Genomic DNA, 21458 nt, shown 5'->3' with positions numbered 1-21458 from the left:
TATATCAATTAATATTTACTGAATGTTACTTATGCTGGAAAACGTTTTATGCTTTGCTCTTCTTGTAGTTGAATGTTTAAATTATCTCTTGAGTGAAAGCTTTTACTCTGATCCGTAATCAGCGACTTAATTTTTTTTTTTTTTTTACCACTGGAAAACACAACGGTAGCGGGGTTTGGCGCCTGGTATTTGGTTGTGACGTCTCCTTTTTGTAGCACCGGCATGCATATTAATTGTTGTGGGACAGGGTTCACTATGTGTGTGTGTGTGTGTGTGTTAATTAGCAACCTGTAGCTGCCAGTCAAACGTGGACAAAATTACACTTGTCCACGTTTGACTGGCAGCTACAGGTTGCTAATTAACACACACACGAACACACACAGGGCTGTCGGATTTGAAGAGAAACATGGTTCTTTTATCGCTACGGCGTACAATATTGTTCCGCAAGGACTTATGGTTCGCAACGAGCGTGGCGTAAACATTCCGTAGCTACCCGACGTCAGTCGATTACAAAAAAAAGAGCCACATTAAAGTTTGCCGTTGGAGACGTATTCGCACAAAAAACTAAGTCGACACTCGGCGCGGTGGCTGATGGGAGCGACTAACGGTAACGGGAAATGCCTGGTCGCTTCCACAGCCACAGCCACAGAGCCGCGTGTCAACTTCGTATGCGAGTGTATTACCAGTATCACGTTGTGATTTTGGCCTCCTGAAGCTGTTAAATTTGTTTTCTACATTGTAGACCTATAAGAATAAATTATTAACTCTGCATTGTGTGTTTCTTTCATCATTTCACGAGTTAATGCATGATATATTACTATGTGACAGTAGCAATTTATAGTTACACGGTTTTCTACAGCATCCGCAATGAATAAAGTGAATCGTTCTTGATGTTTGAATTTTTTAAATATCAGTACATTTGTATTACATAATCACAGATGACTGTGATTATGCCAAAAGAATCGCAGCTACGTGTCCTGTGGTTCAGTCTCAGGGAAGTGAGAACACCTTGCAAAGTAACCAACTGTTTCCGAAGCAAACATACCATATTTGTTCATACCTGCGGATTATGTTAATGGGTATTTTCACTAATATACCATAGTGCCGGGCATTGAATACATCACCAAAACGATTCATTTTCCTTGCGGTTTGCGGTGCTAAATCGTCGGAAAAAGTGACATCGGTGGATAATCATTCTACCAAAACAGTCGTTAAAACTATACTTAGGAGTTTACAGACAACAAAGCACAACTGAATATTGTGTTCAAGATTGCAACAGCATAAGAACAAGGTAATAATTTACTGCTGGTATTATAATCTGCCTTCTGTAAAGACCAGATTAGAGCGAAAGTTTCTTTAATGAAGTTCTATGTGAGCTAAACCGCCATCACGTCCTAGAACAACAGTAATCAGTGCCAATTAAAGTGTACAAAACAACTGAGGTGCCTACTACATACTGTATGTCAAATGTCGAAATGTTTGCTGCTGCTAAACATTCTGCTCAGAAATGTGAAATCCGCAATCCTACATACAGTGCTATTTTTTCCCCAACTCTTCCATTTTAAGATGGAAAACAATAATTCCTTTTTCTTAATTTTAAATGTCATTGATTTCAATTAGGCCTACTGTCTTACAACTGCAAAATCACTCTCTTCATATTTGAATTTGTAATTTTGTACCAGTAGCCCATTCATATTTTACTTGACAGATTATATTAATGCCATTCTGTTGCTATATTTATTATAAAGTCAGTACTTCCCCATTTGAAACCATTCAATATTTTTGAGATATATCAAGCCATATGGGGTGTAGTTTGAATGTGGCTAAAAGGAATGTTTACAGTATAGCATACTATTGCCAACAAAAATTCTTGGAGGCAGAATGTGTAAGTAAAGCTTCACATTGGCAATTTTATCATTAACAGTTTAACTCTGTTTACAGAATTCTACTTAATCATTACGTAGCCTACACTGCATCTCCCTGCAGTTAATTTCTGCTTTAAACATAGCTGCACTACTTTATTAAGTTTTTCCATGTTGAGAACTGTGCATCTTTAGCAGACTCTTACACGGTTCTAGGAGCATTTTCTGTTCAATTCAACTGTGCTATGGCATTTACTTATTGAGAAATGAAAGTACAATTCATTAATCACAATAACAACTTCTGCAAAATATGTGATACGCAAGTTTAGTTTTGTTCATGATCATTTTTTGCATCACTTACATGAGATAATAATTGTAATAATACCATGTAGCATATGCACAGCACTGTTCTACATAGTAAAATAATAAATATAAAATAAAATTTTTAAAATTAAGAAAATTGATACAATGAACTAATGCACTGGTCTTTCTTACACTCTGTTGACAAGTAAATAATGAGTTGACATACATGCAGTATAATTTGAATAAAACATTTATCACATCAATTAGAATTAGAAGAGCATACAAACAAACTAGGCCTATGACATTCACAATGTGAACATCACGATTCAAGTGACAATGAAGAAAATGCAAATATTTGTTAGTGATTTGGGGATTATAAATATTCCTCTATGTTATAAAAACAGTTATTTGACAGGTAATTTTTTAATTCTAAGTTAAATTTTCCCCAATCTTCCATTCCTTTGATGCAATGTGGCAGAGTATTATACAGCTTTATTCCATAATGACTCAAATGTTTTTGAGTTTTTATTTTTCTTGCTCTTTCTACATGTAGATTGTCACTGATATGTGTATTGCAGTTATGGAAATCTGCATCTGTATGTAAACTTCTCAAGTGGGCTCATGTACACAGTACACTTTGAAGTATGTACAAAGACGGTACTGTAAATATTTTTAACTGCATGAATGAGGGCCTGTAGTGTGTTTGTGGAGAGCTGTGTCTAATAATTCTAATGGTCCTTTCCTGTCATTTAAAAAAGTCTTTCAAGGGAGATTTTGGTACACCCCAGAACATTATTCCATAAGACACAATATAATGAATGGAAATAAGCAATATACATGTCATTTTTATAAATCAAGAATAATAGGGGGCCAAGAACTCTACCCTGTGGGAGACTTGCTTCCATTTTATTAGCATCTGATACTCATTTTCTTTTTTGCCTATTACGAGATGAGATGAGTTCCACAAACTGAGTTCTAGCTTGGAGACAGGATTCAAACAATTTCCTCCCAATTCTCCTGATGCCTATTGCCTCCAGTTTGTCAGGGATAATTTGATTTACTGTATCAAAGGTCTTGGAAAGATTTAGGTTGATTCCCACTACACTTTTGTTGTTTAAATTTCTAATGATCTCTTTCTTATGGGCTGTTTCTGTGCTGTGATCTGTATGAAAATCATGCATGTTACAATTCAGGAGATTAAAGGTGTCAAGGTAGATCATGAGTCTGATTTTCATCTGTTTTATGAAGCTTTTTGTAGAAGTTAAAGGAGGGATACAGGTCTGCAGTTTCCTACCTTACAGGCATCTCCATTTTAATAGCAGTCCAACTTTACAAATTTGCAGTCTGTGTGGGAAGACACCCTTACTGAATGATAAATTGGCAATATGTACCAGTGGTTTTATAATCATTAGTGGGACTTATTCTCATATTGCTGACAGCTTTAGGTGCTGTTATTTTCTCTGGTAAAGTTCTTGCTCAATTTTTCAGGCACAGAAAATAGTTATTAATGTAACCGGGCACGTTTTCCTTCTTTATTTTAATGTTATCATTGGATATGAGTACAGTAAACTGTTCCTTACAGATTTTTCCTATTTCCCTGTTAACAATTTCCCGTGTAGTTAATGCTGTATTGTCAGACTTCCTTATTAATCCATCATTACTTAATACTTTTACCAGAGATTAATCCTTCTGTAAACTTTTTTTGTAGTTTCTTACTTTTTTTAAGGGTCTGTACAAGTTTTCAGATTTGAGTCTTCATAGTCTTGAAACACTTTTTATATCCAGAATGAGATTTTTACTCTGCAGCGGAGTGTGCGCTGATATGAAACTTCCTGGCAGATTAAAACTGTGTGCCCGGCCGAGACTCGAACTCGGGACCTTTGCCTTTCGTGGGCAAGTGCTCTACCATCTGAGCTACCGAAGCACGACTCACGCCCGGTACTCACAGCTTTACTTCTGCCAGTAACCTCGCCTCCTACCTTCCAAACTTTACAGAAGCTCTCCTGCGAAACTTGCAGGTAGGAGACGAGGTACTGGCAGAAGTAAAGCTGTGAGTACCGGACGTGAGTCGTGCTTCGGTAGCTCAGATGGTAGAGCACTTGCCTGCGAAAGGCAAAGGTCCCGAGTTCGAGTCTCGGTCGGGCACACAGTTTTAATCTACCAGGAAGTTTCAATTTTTATATCACTTGTGATCCATGCATTTGTGTTTGACTAATCTGTTTGGGTAGCACATTTCAAAATTTGTGATGAAAAAAGAAGACAGAAGGTTGTATGCAGCATTTGTATTTGTTTGTGACAATATTTCTGCCCAAGATGGATTAGTCAGTGTGATAGAAAAATGGTTGTAGTTTTCAAGGGAGAAATTGTTTTATACATTTGATGTGCTGTTTTTGTATTTATTGGTACTGTTAAAACTTTAATGGTGAGCGAAATGTTATCAGATATTCCTAGATCAATATTCGTAGCTTTGGAATCTGTGGTTTCTATATTTTAAAATATGTTGTGTATGTGAGTAATTGATGTGTTTCTTACCCTTGCAGGGCTATTTATATTAGCATATAAGTTGAAACTGTGTAGAAATATTGAGGAATCGAATTTTAATTGAACATTCTGCATTTTTACATTAATGACCCCTTGTATAATTGATGATTTTTCATTATCTAAGATGCTCAGCAGTGCCTCAGTCATATTTATTAAGAAAATCTGGGTCACCATACGACGATCAGTAAACTGACATGACTAGTATTTTTCTCATTTCTTCTTTCAGCTGCACTGCTGTAGCTTCAAAATGTTTTTCTGTACTCAGGAATTCTGCTTCAGATCTATTTTTTACTTTAACACCTGATTTTACATAAATGCATCTGCTTTCTTCCTAGGGCAATGACTAACCCAGTTATATGAGGAAGTACTAATGTTTTCTGGTTGCTGACTTTTGCAGCAGTGCTCTTTAATATGAAAGCAGTCAAAACAAACATCAGAGCTTTCAATTTTAAGTTACAGAGCTCTTGTTTTTAAGACACTGTGTATTAAGAATAAATACTTTTAAGTTGTTACAACTAGCATATTTTTATTGTCTCATGTCGCCGGCTTCTTTTTGTTGAGACTGGGTACCAAAAATATTTTAGACACACAGGTTTGCTGTATCTTGTCTTTCTTCCTTTTGGTTGTGCTGCAAACTCTTGATGCTGGAATTTCTGTTGAATCTGATGACTTGGTGGCTTCTAGCACAATCAGTCTATGTTTTTTTTTTTTTGTTAAAGTTGTAGTATGTAGTTGTATCTGGTACTGGTGAAGCAATTATGGAGGCCTCTACCCTCGATGAATCAATTACTTCAACTGCTTTTGTGGTGAATGACGATTCTAGTGCTGGACCTGTTGTCAGTGATTGTTTCATTTTCTAGTTGAAAATTTTCAGTTGCTGTGTTTCGTGGCAGAACTGATATGGTTAGTCCATTCTTGACTTTAACTGCTATCATTGCATTAATGATTTTGTGGCTAATAAATGCTTTTAAAAATTCATTTCTGTGTGGCTTGTGCTTGATAAAACAACATCTTTCTGTAGATGGTATGTTCACATATGTGGCATTTAGGAGTGACAAATTTTCTGTTGGTAACTGTGATTTCTTTGTTGACACAGAAGTTTTCTATAAGACATCCTGGGTTATAATGCTGTGGTCTGAGGCATTTCACTTTAAAACCCTATGTTTCGTCGCCATCTGCAGAGGACATTTTCAAGGAGGATTGTAGCTTTGTTGAATGTCGGATTAACACTCTGGCTCGCTACAGGGTTAAATAGGACATTCAACACCTCGAAAATATCCTCCGCAGATGGGGACAAAATGTCAGGTTTGAAAGTGAAATCCCTTCGACGTAGTAGCCCGGAATATTTTATTACTTGTGAAAATTCCGGCCATGAAAATTTACATTTTACAAGTTTTCTATGAGACCATGTTGTCTCTGCGAATAGTAGCAGTTAAGAAGTTAACATTTGTAATTATCTGTAATGTGCTCTTATGGCAAGTGTATACTCATTCCAATTAACATCAGTAGCACTTCCTATTATTATACAATGTTGCCACGATTCAGACAATTTTCACAGTGTTTTAGAACTTCACATAAGAGGGCACCTGCTTTCATTATTTCATTAATTTTGAACATAGTTTGAATTTTACACATAATGTTAGCTAAGCCCTTTCCAAGATTGTCTGAAAGTATGTAAATGTCTTATTTGTTCTTCTGACTGGTAATTGTCATGTTTGCTTGATGTTTATTGTTTCCTGCAAGCAGGAAAGAAAGATACAAGCAGGCTAGATTTGGTAAACAATGGAATTTTGTGACACAAGAGAGCAAAGGGTCAAGTGATAAAGGAGTATTCGAGGCTAATTGAAAATCTGCTATGCACCCTCACACCTTCTGCTTATGAACATCATTATTTTTTGTCAGTTTAGGGTATGGCTGTACCTGGCAATGCTTTTATTCATGCATGCAGCATGTGTTGTGTATCAAATTATCAAACATAGCTTTGAGTCCACATAAAAATTAACTTGTGTCTGCTAAAAACTGCTTCTGTATAAAGCATACTGTAAGAAGTAATAACAATAAGCAATACACAATGAGAATAAAGTCAAGTTTAGAATGAATTTTTACTTACTGAGCTGTCAAAAGAGTTTTAGATATTGAATATATAGATTATGTGATCTGCTGAAATTGTGTTAAAACTGATTTTTTATTTCCTTTCTGTTACATACATGAGTGAAATTTCCAACTTGCAAATGCAGTGACACACTATCTTCGTAGCCAGTTTTAAGTGAGTTGACAGAACAAGATTTTCGTCTGTGGAGTTTTGTGGAAAAGGTGAGAACAGGAAGAGGATGAAACGAGGTGCATCAATGTCATGGGAGACATTCCACATATTTATAATCAAAAGGGAGGAAGAGTAGGGTTTAATGTCCCATGAGTGACACTGGAAACAAAGCACAAATGCAGATTAGGGAGGTAAATTGGCCATTTCCTTTCCAAAGGAAACATTCCGATGTCTTCCTTTAGCAGTTGAGGATGACCTAAATCAGGATGGTTGGACTGGGATTTGAGCCTCGATCATCTTGAATGTAAGTCCAGTGTTTTTCGTTGCATCCCACCTTGCTCGGTCTATTAATGATAAATTAATCCCACGGAAATGTTAAGCTCAATGGCGCCATCACTATTTGAAAGAAGCAGGCTGTATGCCAGGATTAGGTCTTGCCCTTCACTTCATTGCCATCAACTACTAAAGAAGGCAATATGTGACAGCTACCTACACTAAAATGGACACTTATTACACCTAACATGTAACTTACTGAAGGATAAGCATTTTTGGCGTAATAACGTGTTACTTTTATATTATAAAAATGATAGTTAGGCATATTTTTTAAATATAGGTCTAATAAACAAGTTTGACCTTTTCGGTTGTCAGTTACTAATTTTGTACGGAATACGTTCAACAAACAGGAAATAATTATTCTCTCTATGGATGTCAAACTTAGATGGTAGAGTATGATTTCTGTTGTATCTCATATCTCAAAAAGTATCGCATAATTTCCATGGATAGCAGTAAATCCTTGTCCGTATCTGGTATGAGGATGCTTAAAATTTGTAGATGTTTCAGTAGACTAAAAAGTTCAATTATAATAACAGAAACATGAAATAATAATAATGACAATGATTGTGTTATGAACATTGAAAATTGAATAAAAGTTTTTTTGCTCTTCTGTTGGGGATGTGTGAGGAAACCAAATAAAATAGCTGCAAGAAAGTGAAAAGCTTATGGAACCATTTCATGTCTATGGATGTCTGAATTTGAAATGTAGTTTCATGCATAGAAATGGATGAATCTTTATATAACATACATTTCAAACAGAATGAATTAGGAAAGATTGCTGCTCATCACATACAGTATGTCTTGAATGGCAGTTAAGCACATTTGAAAGTAACTAAGCTATTGAACACAGCCCTCCTTCAGCTTTAGAAAAACATATACACTCATTCATACATCTATATGGCCACTGTCATGTCTGTGAGCGGAAGCTCAGGTTGTGGCGAGTATTGTTCGTAATTCATGTTGTTGCTGCATTGTGGATTTTCCATTGTGTGGTTCTTTTCAAACAGGTATCCAACATAAATGTAAATAATGTAACAAAATTTGGAATTTGCAATGCAGATTTTTAATTTCTCATGTGATGTGTCATTCTCGTTAATACTTCATAACAATATTTTTTTATTAAGATAAACTGCTGCAAAAATGTGCAGTAGTATCTAATTTAACATTTTCTCATTTCAAATGAAGAAATGACTGAATCTACAATGAGCCCAAAAGAAAGTTACTCACAATTTTGTCAAGTGTAAAACACAGTTGACAAACACACTTTCTATGTCATATCTGTACATGCTTCCAATCCTGTGACAACCCACAGGAAGTAATAGCAAAAGAGCACACCGATGTCACTCGGTATCGAACCTGACTGGAATGAGTTAACCGTATCTTTCACGAAGTCTTCAGTTACTTATCACTGTGTCCTGAAAAATGAGGAACACCTTACCCACAATCTTTCTTATCCCTACCGAAGTGATATACTGCCAACCACCCAGTCTACATGATATCCTGGATGTTCCAGTGCTGCCTGATAGGCAGTGCTGCCTGATAGGCACCCCTCAGTACACCTGCGCTAACTTCCTGCTCATGTGCGAGCCATTTTGCCACTCCTGTGTGTGTGTGTGTGGGGGGGGGGGGGGGGGCATGCGCTCGCTCGCTCTTGGCCAGTGCAATACAGTTGCCCAGAAGAATCTTTTTTTTGTTATGCTTTGTCCAGCAATCCTTCTAGCCAATTTCGTACTGATGCTACTGAAAACATCATAAGTCTTGTTCCTAGAAAAATATTTAATAATAATTACATCCTGAACACACATCTAGAATATCATCCCTTTATATTGCATGGAGATATAATTCCGATAAATGCAAAGTTGTGTGTTCACACAAGCAATAATATCTGAAGATTTTTTTTATTTTAGTAAAAAACATACATTCTTTAAGTATATTTTTCATTAGTCAGCCTTTAAAGTGCTTGCTTCACCAGGAGAGCTCCTCATCAGTTTTAATTTTGGTGCCTTCTAGAGTATATGTACAGTGAGTACGCAACCCTAATCCAGGAATTTGAGAAGAAACTGTTTTCATGAATGTTTAGGTGGCCTCTTAATAATAATTACAAACTGTTTTTGTTGTGAAAGCATACTTGTGATAAATTTACACAGTAAGGTTCCCCATAGAAGAATAAAAGATACATATTGCAATGTGGAAGCATTAGGCCATAATACATTGTTCTCACTATGATGTGGAAGTATTAGAACATAATACATTGTTCTCAACCTTTTTAACAAAGTTTACTCGGTTGCATATGCAAGAAGTCTATAAACTTATTTCCACAAACAAAGGCAAATGCATGTATTTCATTACAATAATGTACACATCTTCTCAAGTTCACATTTTTAAATGTGTTCACTGAAAAAAGGCCTGCCTCGTCTAACTTATTGACTAATTGTATGTATTTCCTATGTATTATTAGCTTCTGGAACTATTTATATTATTGTGTTTTCCAGTTTTGATCCCTCTTTTACCAACTTTTTTTTCTCTGACCAGATCCACCATAAAATTGATCATCCTATGGCCACCAGCTCTGAAACCAATTCTTTGATGCAGCCAAAATCCTGTTCCACATACTCCTCCTGATATCCTGCCTCACTTGTCTGTCATAGTTCCTACACTCTGCTTTTCTGACCTACTCTATCTCTCACATTACCATTAACAACTACCTATACACCCACTGCCACCCCCACCCCCACCCCGCTCAAAAATTACAATGTTTGAAGAAGTCTCTTTCAGAACTCTCGATGTTGTCATCAACCTAGATTCTAAAAGTAGATGCATAAGAAGTCTCAGTTCTCTAAAAAGTGATAATCTTCTGTCCAAAACTCAGGATTAACCATGCTTGTCCCGGACAAGCTTATTTTGTGAATTTTAAAATTTTCCCGGCAAATTGACTGTTCAAACAAATTTCGGGCTTGCAGCTGGTCGTCGTTCAATACTTCGCACGATATTTCAACTGCTCTGTTCAAAATATACTTGATTAAACATAAAATAAGTTGAGGAAATTGCGTGCCTGAACAAAGCAGTGATATCAACAGGAAAATGGTTACCAATCAGTGTCAAAGAATCTGCAAGGGGAACTTTTGTAAAAAATGTGACCACATCAAAACTTACTAGAAGGTCTACACTGCTAAGACAAAGAGCCCCCAGTCTATTAATCAAGAATATTTTGAACAAACTGACGGTGTTGCCATGGGTAGCCCCCTGTCTCCTTTGGTGGCCAACCTTTTTATGGAGGATTTTGAAGAGAGAGCGCTTGAATCAGCTGCCCTGAAGTCAACAGTTTTTTGGCGGTATGTGGATGACACTTTCATAGTGTGGCCTCATGGAGAAGATAAATTAATGGAGTTTCTACATCACCTCAACTCCATTCATAGCAACATCCTGTTCACCATGGAAATAGAGAAAGATGGTTGTTTGCCTTTCTTGGATGTCCTGGTTCGAAGGAAGAATGATGGTTCTCTAGGGCATTCAGTTTACCGGAAACCCACTCATACTGATTTGTACCTGCAAGCATCGAGTTGCCATCACCCATCGTAAACCATGAGTTTGCTTAAAACACTTGTTCATAGAGCTCATACTGTCTCAGATCTAGATAGCTTACCTCAAGAACTCGCCCATCTAAAGGCAGTATTCAGCGAAAATGGGTATTCCATCCGGCAGATTAACAGGGAACCAACAGTTAAAACTAAGAAGCAGGAAGTGAATAAAGAGGAGAACATTCCGGAACAATCTTTAGCTTTTCTTCGTTTCGTTGGCACCACTTCATTTAAAATAGCAAGAATCCTCCGAAAATTTCAGGTAAAAGTGGTTTTCCGCCCACCATCGAAGATTGCGGACCTTGTGGGATCAGTTAAGGACAATCTGTTGCTACGAAAGGCCGGAATTTACAAGATACCGTGCCAATGTGGTATGGCTTACATAGGTCAAACCACACGCACCGTGAAAGAACGCTGCACTGAACATCAACGTTACACCCGCCTTTTGCAGCTAAGCAAGTCCGCTATTGCTGAACATTGTATTTCTACTGGACATTCAATGGAGTATGAGAAAACATTGATTTTGTCCACAGCAACGTCTTTCTGGGACTCCATTATTAAAGAATCCGTAGAAATACGACTGGCGGAAAATCTGTTAAACCATGACAGCGGCTACCAGCAGGACAGTGCATGGAATTCCATCATCTCCACGATTTGCTCAAATCGAAGATGACAGAGTGCGTCGACGGCCGCGGCAAACAGCAACGCAGAGGGCGACGAGTTCCGCTATTCCACCAGTGAGGGCGCTGCCGGCGGGCAGTGTTTGTTCAACTATCAAGTTTTCGACGCATGCACAGAATAGTTACAGTATGCTATATATTGCGGAACGGAGGATGTTTTCGCCAGTCTGCTACGGCTCACCTGAAGATGACTGGCAGGTGCCCAGTTGAAATATCGTGCGAAGTAATGAACGACGACCGGCTGCAAGCCCGAAATTTGTTTGAACAAGCTTATTTTTTACTCCATGTCAGTGGAAGCATTTGTTGTCATCCACGCTGCTGATCACAGCCAGCCCAAAACTACACAGTGGACCTTGTGTCAAACAGTTCCAATTTGAATCCACTCCATTCCATTCTGCCCAGCTGTCACCTTGTAGCCTTACCGTATTTGTTCACCCCCACCATCTTGACTTCATCTTTCATTGCTTCCAGTGTGTCTAGCACATAGCTATAGACATAAAGTTATACATAAACTTAAAATTGATCCTCTACGTTAATACAGTCCTAGTCACAGGACTTTCCTATCCAATCAAAGTTAAGGCCACCTGTGAAATGAGCTTCACCGTATACCATACCCACTGTCTACCCATGTGAATGGGCACTGAAAACTATGACTAACTGCAAACTTGACCAACCAATTATTGAATATGCTGCACACAGCAATGTAAATTACTTTAAAAATGGCATCAAAACCCATGTCATATTTGAATCACCGCTATCCATTAGCACCTGCTCCTCTGTAAGGTGCAAGTGGGAACTGTCCCTTGCGCATGCTGCCTGTTCTCAAAAACCTCTGGCATAACGCTTTGCTAGTCCTCTCTTAGCTGTCCTTCCTAATCCAATCCTATCTTCCATTCTGCCCAGTGCCCCCCTTGTCCTGATATTACAATCAAGTTTTCCCTGCATTTTTCCTTCACTCTTATGCTTCATCTACTCAGTTTTGTGGTTGTTCCACAGTTAATGCTCATTACAACAGCAGTTTCCTCAGAAGACTGCAAATTTATGCACTGTAATTTTTGAGCCACTGCACATTAATCAGCTGCAGCGGAAAAATTGCCATTCCTCCTTTTCATTTGTTGTTTCCATCCTGGAATTTTCGTTTATCATATGATGTCATTGTCTTGCATGTGGTATCTATGTGACCACCTCAGGTCAGAATTATCTATAATAATATTTTTTCAAGTTTTTACAAAAACAATGAAAGAGGAGCATTGTATCGTACACAGTTTTATTGTTTCTCAAAATATTAACCTCTCAAAATACTTACACACTGTCGTGTGGAGTAGAATCCATTCCGAAATGTTTTTCTACATTGATGTTGGTACCCCTTAGTTGACAAAATTTTTATTTGCCATACAGAACAAAAATAAGTTGATAGGCGATGAAACAGGAGAATTAATTTCATGTTTTTTGTTGTTAAATAATGGGTTGTTTGAGGTGCTGGCATTGTCATGATGAAGAATGCTCAATGATTGGTGACAAACAAGTTGTTGCACATCATTCAGCATTAACTGTTCTTACATCCTCAATTTTTAGATGTCTATATGTCCTTTTATCTGCTTCATTTTTTCCTTACATCAATTCAATTCAATATCTCCCGTGATATCCAAAGATTTCTACTACACCTGCTCTTTTTACCTAATTGATCCTCCACTTCCTCCAATCTTCATCTCTCAAAGCTCTCCATTTGCCCTTCTGTATTCCTTCCTCCTGTTTCAGTCAACCATTACTTAATGCTCCCTCTGAAGCTTTCAGCAACCTCTGGTTCTTTCCACTTATCCATATCCCATCCCCTTAATTTCTTACCTTTTTGCAGTTTCTTCAGTTTTAATCCATAATTCATAACCAATAAATTGTGGTCCGAGTCCACATCTGTGCCTGTACAGGCCTTACCTTCTGAAGTCTAGTTCCAAAATACCTGATTTACCACTTTATAAACAATTTGAAACTGTCTGGTGTTTCCAGTTCTCTTTCACATATACAATGGTTCATTCGTGCACTGAACAAAATCTATTAGGCACCCCTCTCTTTCATTCTGTTCCCCCAGTCCATATCCTTGTCCTATTTTTCCTTCTCTTCTTACTATTAAATTTGTCACTCATCACAATTAAATCTTTGTCTCCCTTAACTACTTAAATACACTCCTGGAAATGGAAAAAAGAACACATTGACACCGGTGTGTCAGACCCACCATACTTGCTCCGGACACTGCGAGAGGGCTGTACAAGCAATGATCACACGCACGGCACAGCGGACACACCAGGAACCGCGGTGTTGGCCGTCGAATGGCGCTAGCTGCGCAGCATTTGTGCACCGCCGCCGTCAGTGTCAGCCAGTTTGCCGTGGCATACAGAGCTCCATCGCAGTCTTTAACACTGGTAGCATGCTGCGACAGCGTGGACGTGAACCGTATGTGCAGTTGACGGACTTTGAGCGAGGGCGTATAGTGGGCATGCGGGAGGCCGGGTGGACGTACCGCCGAATTGCTCAACACGTGGGGCGTGAGGTCTCCACAGTACATCGATGTTGTCGCCAGTGGTCGGCGAAAGGTGCACGTGCCCGTCGACCTGGGACCGGACCGCAGTGACGCACGCCAAGACCGTAGGATCCTACGCAGTGCCGTAGGGGACCGCACCGCCACTTCCCAGCAAATTAGGGACACTTTTGCTCCTGGGGTATCGGCGAGGACCATTCGCAACCGTCTCCATGAAGCTGGGCTACGGTCCCGCACACCGTTACGCCGTCTTCCGCTCACGCCCCAACATCGTGCAGCCCGCCTCCAGTGGTGTCGCGACAGGCGTGAATGGAGGGACGAATGGAGACGTGTCGTCTTCAGCGATGAGAGTCGCTTCTGCCTTGGTGCCAATGATGGTCGTATGCGTGTTTGGCACCGTGCAGGTGAGCGCCACAATCAGGACTGCATACGACCGAGGCACACAGGGCCAACACCCGGCATCATGGTGTGGGGAGCGATCTCCTACACTGGCCTTACACCACTGGTGATCGTCGAGGGGACACTGAATAGTGCACGGTACATCCAAACCGTCATCGAACCCATCGTTCTACTATTCCTAGACCGGCAAGGGAACTTGCTGTTCCAACAGGACAATGCATGTCCGCATGTATCCCGTGCCACCCAACGTGCTCTAGAAGGTGTAAGTCAACTACCCTGGCCAGCAAGATCCCCGGATCTGTCCCCCATTGAGCATGTTTGGGACTGGATGAAGCGTCATCTCACGCGGTCTGCACATCCAGCACGAACGCTGGTCCAACTGAGGCGCCAGGTGGAAATGGCATGGCAAGCCGTTCCACAGGACTACATCCAGCATCTCTACGATCGTCTCCATGGGAGAATAGCAGGGCTGCGAAAGGTGGATATACACTGTACTAGTGCCGACATTGTGCATGCTCTGTTGCCTGTATCTATGTGCCTGTGGTTCTGTCAGTGTGATCATGTGATGTATCTGACCCCAGGAATGTGTCAATAAAGTTTCCCCTTCCTGGGACAATGAATTCACGGTGTTCTTATTTCAATTTCCAGGAGTGTAATTTCTTTTATCTCACTGTATATTTCTTCAATCTCTTCATCATCTACAGAGCTAGTAGGCCTATAAACTTGTACTACTGCAGTGACTGCTGGCTTCTCGTCTATCTGTGCTAAGGTAATGCACACACTATGCTGTTCACACTAGCTTACCGTATTTTGTTATTTATTATTAGACTTGTTCCTGCATTATCTCTATTTGAGTTTGTGTTTATAGCCCTGACTCAACTGACCATAAGTCCTGTTCCTCTTGCCAGTGAACTTCCGCAACCTTCATCAGTAAGAGATACACACACACACACACACACACACACACACACACACACACACACACACAAAAAGCAAGCACACCTCATGCTCATACGACTGCCGACTCCAGCTTCTCGATCGTGTGTGTTACTGATGATGAAAGCTATGGCTTAAAGCTATATGATATGAGAGTGTCTTGTAACTGTGCCTGTCTGCAACTTGATGTATCGTCTTTACAGTAAGTAGTAATATGTCTTTTCCTACATTGTTAACTCTCAGTATCCATTTCTCTTTCTAAGTTTTTTAACCTACCTGCTCAATTAAGGAATCTAACATTCCATGCTCCAACCCGTAGAATGCAAGTTTTGTTTTTCCTGGTGAGTAGTCTCAGCACAAGATCCGAATGGGGAACAATTTTACCTCAGGAATATTTTATTACCCAAGAGGGTGATGTCTTCATTTAACCACACAGTAGAACTGCAGGCCCTCAGGAAAAAATAACGGCTTTAGATTTCCCTTGCTTTTAGCCATTGCAGGACCAGCACAGCAAGACCACGTTGGCTGATGTTATGAGGCCAGATCAGTCAATCAGCCAGACTGTTGAACCTGCGACTACCAAAAAGGCTGCTTCCACTCTTCTTGATTGATTATATTTACCTTTCTAGGATGCCTAATGTCTGTGCATTGTTCAATACACATTACGTAAGATTGAATATCATTACAAAATGTTTCATATAGTTACAACTTCTACATAAGTATGATTAATTAACACAATGAGATAGGTTAAGTCTTATAAATATTTTTATAAAATTTACAAATCTGTTTTGTATAAATACCATTCTTCATATACAGCGAGTTCCAGTTTATCTGATGACTGCCTTTGCGGCGCAGTAGATGCTGGGCAGTGAGCACTCCATTGCTCAGTGATCAGATGCTGTGTCGCCAGTCTACTGCTGTGGTACGACATGACTACATATAAAATATAAGCACATAAATTTTGTACTCACCCATGTCATGCACTGGAACAGGCTGCCATTATTTTCCAAGTATTTCTAACATCTACTCAAAAAATTAGTGATGAAACTATGTAACTCTCTCTGAGACATTGAATTAACTGATTCATGGATATTATCCTTGAGTTCCTCTATCGTGTGAGGATTTGCTGTGCACACTTTGTCCTTCAGTGCACCCCGCACGGAGTTAAATCAGGACGTCTAGTGGGCCAGATGTTGTTATTAATCACTATTTCATCAAACACATCGTGAATTGTGTGCAAAGGAACATTGGCCGTATGAGCCCTTGCTGTATGAGCTCCTGTTGAAAAAAAGCAAAATGTTTTGCATCTATCTTTCACGTGTAACTGTGCCATTAAAAAAAATTTTCTGTCACCACTAAATGCGCACCACACCCCTATTTTCTTATCATGACGGGGTTCCTCATGAAACACAACAGGTCTATCTGCACTCCCATGTCAACAGTTTTGGGAATTAACATACCCATGTAAATGGAAACAAGCCTCATCTGGAAACAGAATGAGGCAAGGATCTATTTCACCGTCATGCACTCGTTTTTAAACCCATTTGCAAAATTTCACCCTGTGCACAGGGTCACCAGGTTGAAGTTCTTGTACTACTGATACACTATAGGGCCTTAGCCCAAGCAGCTTAGCACCTTTTGTACACAGAGATGCTGTAAAAGATGTCTAAGAGACTTTATAGGGGAATTTTCTAGGCAGTATGCAATGTCCTCTAGAAGAGCTTCTGTGAGTGCTGTATGTTGTTTTTTACTGTTCTTCTCTTGAACACTTCCGATTTCTTTGCCCGGGGACTGGGTGTTTGTGTTTTCCTCATCATTTCATCATCATTCATGACAGTGGCTAGATTGGATATGGTAAAAAAAATTGGACTGTGAAAAAATTGAGACTTTGCACTGGTGCTGATGACCACCCGACAAACATTTAAAAAAAACCTTCCCATTTCACAAAATTTATTTGCTAATTTGTGAGCTGTGTCACGACTTGGAAGTCTAACACCTGGAAACTTCTGTTCAAACAATCTCTGATCAGTACAAGCGGATTCTGTATGCATGTACGAATTGTAAATAAACACTTGTGGAATTGAAGAATTTGCACTTGCCATTGCTGCATTCGCAAACTTCCTACTAGACTCTTGATGCCTGTTTCACAGCTCAAATGACACTGGCTGACAAGGTGCATATGTCTGTACAGCCTCCAGGCTAAAATTCACCTAAAAAAAAGGGAGGGGGGCATAGAGCAGTTCCGTGGGATCCATTAAACCGGCAGATGTGGCTTCTGTGACTCCGGCAGATGTGGCTTCTGTGACTGGGCTGCAATACCCCGGCAGGCGGTCATCAGATAAATGGCACACAGCGTGTAATTAATAATTTCTTGAGTAGATGTCAAAAATGCATGGAAAATAATGGCCGGCTGTTCCAGCATCTCCTTGCGTGACATGGGTGGGTACAGAATTTATTTGCTTATATTTTAAATGTAGTATTGTCGTACCGCAGCAGTAGACATGTGATACAGCATCTGATCGCTGGGCAAGGAGCACTCGCTGCCCTGCACAGGCCCTGTTTTTTTAGCAAAACAATTTTTATATTGGCCTGTAGTAGTCTATTTCTCATATGCTCTGTTGTGTAAATAAACCTGGTTTAAGTTTTGAAGAATCTGTAAAACACTGTCTCCATTGCAGCATGTAATATGTTTATTAAGGAATCAATGGAATGCTGCTGCAATCTTTATGGAACCTGAAGTAACACCATTTAGGTCAAATATTTGATTTTCAGTAGTTCTGTTACGTTTTAAACTCCTGATAACTGTTTGATTCAATTTATACTAGGAATTGTGTGGCTTTTTCTTTGTTTTATTTTGAGCAATCATTTTAATCTACTGCAGTAACTAAGTGTAGAAGGAGTACTACATATTTGTGTCTGGGGTATACATCTTTCTCCTTTAGCTTGTTTACCAGCAGACAATTGTTGTATGAATGGCCATGAGTCTTGAGATTAATTATGTGATGTATGTTAGTTTAACTTACAACATAGTCAGTCAGGTAGCCTGCAATCATTATATGAATACTGAGGCATCCTTAATCATCTTTTTTTCTTGTCACTAATAACAGGAGTCCACATGCTGAAACATTTATATTCGTGTGTTTCAGACATCATGAGAATATTAAAAGGAGCGGTGGGAGGGACACACAATACATGGTATTGTGTCTCGGTGGTTCCTATTGTAACACTGGTGGTCAGTTGAGACAATACTCTATACTAAGTCTGCTACAGTATTCGAACAAGGGCCATGCTTCAAATACGTGCATAAAAATGTTTTAACAAGTGGCCTCCTATTATTAGTGAACAAAAAATTGTGTTATGGATGAGCTGTGTATTTTGTAAAGTATGTATCACAGCCCTGTTAAAACAAACCTTTATCCCTCCGATGAGCTAAAAGTATATTTCCTTTTTGTTTTGTTTGTACTATTATCTGTATCCTTTTCCCCTTTCCCCACGAAAGATCTTGCACATATTTAAATATTTCTCTGACAGAGAATGGTCATTACCTTGTACACTCCTTTACTGCCTTCAGTGTTGTGTGATCCTGTGATAATTACTACTTTTTCGCATGTGCTTTGGAGTGTGTTACTAGGTGACTAATGAGGCACCACAGAGTCTGTCAGGCACACCCTTTAAAATATTTCTGGCGGTACATTCCAATGAGGTAACACCTAAACATCCATTGTGACAAGACAGCAGATATTACTTTGCTCCTAGCTAACTTGTTGCCAACAGGATATATACAGCATGTGAAGAAAAGACTTACATCTCAGATGTTTCATAGCAATTTTTTGTTGTTGTAGGAAAATAATTTCCTTTTTATTAGAGAACAGAATTCATAAAAAAATTAAATAAACACACTTATTACAAAAATATACACTTTCATCAAGAAAGGAAATAGAAAAGAAACTGCAGAGCTCAGATTGTATAGTAAATGACATGTTCTGGGTAAAATTCATTGTCACAATACTTAACATAAACCTGCCCACGATTTCCAACGGTTGTATCAATACCTTTTGGGGGCAATATTGTTGAACTACCACCTAGTGAAGTAGTGTGAACTAGTACCTTTACAGCAATCATTGCTCTATAAATACCACTGCTCCTGTTACAATATTTATTGGCATAACTGGGTGATGGACTGAAACTAACACCTTGGCCAAATTTGATTCGCCATGAGCGTCTCCAATCCAAGTTGCTCTTAATTATAGAGTCAACGTTACTTTCACTTGTAGCATGATACAGAGTTATTTCCCTAACACTGCCATATCGGTTCATATATTCTGCTTTTTTCAGCTGATAACAGCACCATAAATATGGATTCATAACCTTCACAACAGATCTGACGCGCAAGTTATGTGGCATAGAACATGTTAGAAGTGATCTTTCAAATGTACCAATCTCTTCCTCTTCAACTTCATCAAAAGATGTCAATGTCCAACATGGATGTAGATGCTTCAGTGCTAGTTCTGTCATTGCTGAGTCACCTGCGACAGAAATTGATTAAGAAATCAGGTGAGGCAACAAACACAGAAACATAAGATTACTGTTGTGAAGCACAGCAGCTACACATAGTTTTACACACATTTTTCATGTTTGCATTTTTGGAAAAGAAAAAATATTTTCAGCTTGTAACACTATTGTTTTCATACTGCCACAGGGCACACTGTACCCTATGACATACAAACTGATAAAGAGACACCATTTTGGAACAATGGTAAGATAATCTGATTCAAAATTTACCTATAATTTTTCATGTTATCTAGTATAAACTATATCCCAAATATTGTAGTAAATAAGTGTAAATTAGTGATACACCTAATGTGCTTCCAAGGGTATGGGTGTTAATGTATTGTGCAGCGTGTTACAGTTATAGCATATGTAATGTGACATTTGGCTTATTTTGACAGGAATAATGTTTATACAATTAGAAAGAAAATAGGAAATTCTTCAAGTGCAAATAATGCCACATATTTCCGTGAATAGTGAAATATCTTGTTAAAAACAAGGGTGTTACAGGAACAAAGAAATCAACTACTTAATTCCATTAATGCTCTCACTTTAAATGTGAAATTGTCTACTAACAATTTGAAGCTGTAAAACACATATTTAAGATGTCTATCAACAAATACAAATGTAATCTGTTGTTACTGCTAGAAACAAATATGTTATCGAGTACAAAATTTTTCACTCTCAGTGTGGATTTGACGTGTCCTCCTTCAGCTACTGATCGCTTGCATTTACTTGGTCCTTGAGCATAGGATGCTGGAAATGGAAGCTTGTGATTGGCTCATAGCACATTGGCTGCTGAGACAAGCCCCGTCTCCTTTTCCCAGAGCAGCCAGCTTATACTGTATAAAAGAAACGAACTTCACTGTATTAATGCATCACAGAAGTGACACAAAAGTTAATAGTCAGTCCCTTTTTTGTAAATAATATTGTTCACCAGAAACAACAACACACACAGATCAAAACTGTATTCACAACAGCTTACTGTCATGTTGGCAATATGAGTGTAAACATGCCTTAATTGCATAAAGTCAGCCAGTTCCAGCAATCTCAGAATGACCAAGTAAAAGTGCGCTAGCAGTAGTTGTGTAACTGTACTACAGTCTTATCAATTAAAGATGGCAATTCACATGGGTTGCAGCGTGGATGGGAACTGCATTGTTGTCACTTCCAGGTGACAGTTGCAGCACATGCTTTGCACTAGCAGAAAGCATGTATCCTGCAAATTATGTTTCTTGCTTGCTTATGTAGAATCTGCTGCTTACCATCACCATTGGCAATGACTGCTCACAACAAATGGAATGAAAAGTCACTAAATAACTCGCAATGATCACATTTAATGCTTGCACTGGCATGGCATTCACAGTAGAGTGCTCAGAGCACTACTGAATGCTCCTTGGCTGTTGAAGAAAGCGTGACACAGATGCATAAACTCTACTGCCATCATTCGTGACTCCAACAATAGGTCACAATGACCACCAG

The 21458-nt window shown here is 39.0% G+C and overlaps 1 long non-coding RNA gene across 2 annotated transcripts; it reads left to right on the top strand.

Annotated features, from left to right (window-relative positions):
* The first annotated feature begins 988 nt into the window (after positions 1-988).
* Positions 989-21063, top strand: LOC126147763 (uncharacterized). Of its 2 annotated transcripts, XR_007530333.1 has the most exons (4): positions 989-1291; positions 19764-19982; positions 20128-20184; positions 20378-21063. It is a non-coding gene; the product is annotated as an uncharacterized LOC126147763 (long non-coding RNA). The 2 variants fall into 2 exon arrangements; XR_007530332.1 differs by having other exon boundaries at positions 20128-21063.
* The last annotated feature ends 395 nt before the right edge of the window (positions 21064-21458 follow it).

This window comes from Schistocerca cancellata, chromosome 2 (assembly GCF_023864275.1).
Source record: "Schistocerca cancellata isolate TAMUIC-IGC-003103 chromosome 2, iqSchCanc2.1, whole genome shotgun sequence".
NCBI lineage: Eukaryota > Metazoa > Arthropoda > Insecta > Orthoptera > Acrididae > Schistocerca > Schistocerca cancellata.
Note: the sequence above shows the minus strand (reverse complement) of the source record. Positions and strands in the feature narration are given on the sequence as shown.